The following is a 2,660-nucleotide window of genomic DNA, read 5'->3' on the forward strand; positions in this document are numbered from 1 at the left end:
GATTATAAACTACATAGAAACACACAAAGTATACAAATACACAGAAGCCCATATAGCAGCCCATGATGCACAGATAAACACACATTACACAAACCCATGCACACATACAAACACATGAACCGTATACATACACAGAAATACAAACAGGCCCAGAGGCAAGCAAACAACAAAAACACACAATACATGCAGACACAAACTACAAGATGACCCACAAAAGGCCACAGCTGAGCTCAGCGGCGCCCAGTGCCTCATTGCAGCTCTGCAAAGGGTTGAAGCAGTCTGAGCAGCAGCCCAGGGACCAAGGGCCATCTGTGTGAGAAGTGGTGGTGTCAGCGAACCAGCAGGGGTCTCCAAGTCACTGTACTACCCAGAACATGTGGGCATCATCTCTGTACACAGACATGGCCTGGGGCACCACACACAGACACACCTCTTGCGGGACCAGGCATTATACAGGGATTGACAGGAGCTCAGAGGCTTTTGGCTCTGTCTACAGAGTAAATAGCACAGCACAGCAAAGTCTTCTTATCAGAAGAACTTCCATAATCTCCTGGGAAAGCTGCTTACTCCTGGAGTCCAGCTTCTGCTATGTATTTGGTTTTTTGTTTTGGGGCTTTAAAATTTTTAATAAAAATATTTTAAAGATTTAATAATCTTTAAATATTTAAATCTTTAAATGTTTTAATATTTATTATGTGTATGTCTGTATGTCGTGTCTGTGTATATGCACGTGTGTGTGTGTGTGTGTGTGTGTGTGTGTGTGTGTGTGCCCTCAGAGGAAAGAGGCTCTAGATGCTCTGGAACTGGAGGTAAAGGCGACTGTGAGTCACCTGATGTGGGTGCTGGGAACCAAACTCAGGTCCTCCTCAAGAGCAGCAAGCACTCTTAACTGCTGAGCCATCTCTCCAGCCCCTAAAGCTTTTATTTTTATTTTTTGACTCTCATTTATCCTTTGACAATGTCATACATGTATGCAATATATCTTGAACCTATCCACCCCCAACTCTTCCCTCCTACTCCCAGATCCACCCCCACCTACATCTCCCTTTTCCCCTCTCATGTTCCTATTTATTTTTTGCATTCTTCCGAGTCCAATTAGTGCTGCCACTGGAATACTGACTGATCTTGTTGGCTTGATCTTGTGCAGGTGACCATAGCTGCAGTGAGTTCATGCATGCAATGGCCATGTCGTGTCCAGAAGACAGCATTTCACAGCACTCCTCCCTCCAGCTCTTATATTATGCCCACCCTTTCTTCCACCGTATTCCCTGAGCCTTGAGGTGGGGGGTAGAGGTTGATATAGATGACCCATTTAGGGCTGAGCACTCAACATCACTCTTTCTCAGCACTTTGACTAGTCATGAATCTCTACATTAGTATTTGTAAGGCATAGGCTTTATACCAAAGCACATTACATGATGATGGGGTGTGGATAGGGGCTGCCTAATCAGCAAGTACCAGCAGCACATGGACACTATGACACCCCAGTTCCATGCACAAAGTGTTCAAGTGTGCTGAGATCATGCACACTGTGAGGTTTGTAGATGCCTCAATTCAGACTGCTTGTGTAGCAAGTGTGGTCATGGCTCATGACCACCAAGCATAGCAACCTGGTTGTAAGACAGAGAGCCTTGAGAGCCCATCATAAGGAGGATTACAACATCAGCAGTGCAAATATGGCCGAACATCAGGTTCCCTGTGCCTCACAGATTCCGCTTGTGTAGCTGCCAAATATTTGCAGTGGGCTCAGTTCCCCAGCTCCAGGAAAGGGCTGAATGGGCCAAATGGCCTTATCAATCTTACCCCTGCCACAGACTACCTCAGATCTCTATGCCCTAAAGCAATAGGCTTGACCTCTGGGGGCAGCTACTGGAGTGATGAGGCCCCCACATAGCAAGACTGAGCCTCCATGACCAGCTCCCCACAGCCAGTACCTAGCACCACCTATCTCTGGTCTTAGCTGGACCAGTGGATCAGTCCTCTCGATTGACAGAGTCCAGATGGGGTTTCCTTCTTGGCAGCTAGGAGTGAGCACTGGATGCAGATGGTGTCATCCAAAGCTTGCAGTGGCATAACCCAAGGATGGTCCAAAAACCTTGAAGGGAGATCAGTTTCCTCAGTCAGAAGTGATCAGGGCCAGTGTCAGCCACCTCAGGTTTCTCCTGAAGTAGGCAGAAGAGTTCAGGTACAAAATAAGATATAAGCAGGGAAGTTATTACATAAGGAAGTTGCTATACCGTCGTTGAATGGCTTGGAACATTCCTGAAGAAAACTCCAAATTAGGGCCTCTGCATATTCTTGGCAGTCAGCTGCATCACTGATATCAAACCTATAGCCCAAAGGTGACTATTTTGAAGTACACAGTACATGCATGTAAATTCCAACATGTAAATCCCCTTGTTCATGTGGTGGGTTTTGAGTAGATATGTGTGAATATTTTATGTTTGTAGGTGACCCAAGGAAGGCAGCCTTTCTTTTCGTCCTTGACAGCCATGGAACCCACGCAGGTGCTACACTGGTGGTTCAGCACCACGGCCGACATCTACCCATGTGGGGATCTCTGCCGGGATCAATGATAAAAAAAATGTGGCCACCATTACATGTTGGTAAGAATAGGCACAAAAGGCCAAGGATGACTCTAATCCTGGTGGTAGAGTATA

This window comes from Nannospalax galili, unplaced genomic scaffold (genome assembly GCF_000622305.1).
Source record: "Nannospalax galili isolate Female #2095 unplaced genomic scaffold, S.galili_v1.0 scaffold135, whole genome shotgun sequence".
Lineage (NCBI taxonomy): Eukaryota > Metazoa > Chordata > Mammalia > Rodentia > Spalacidae > Nannospalax > Nannospalax galili.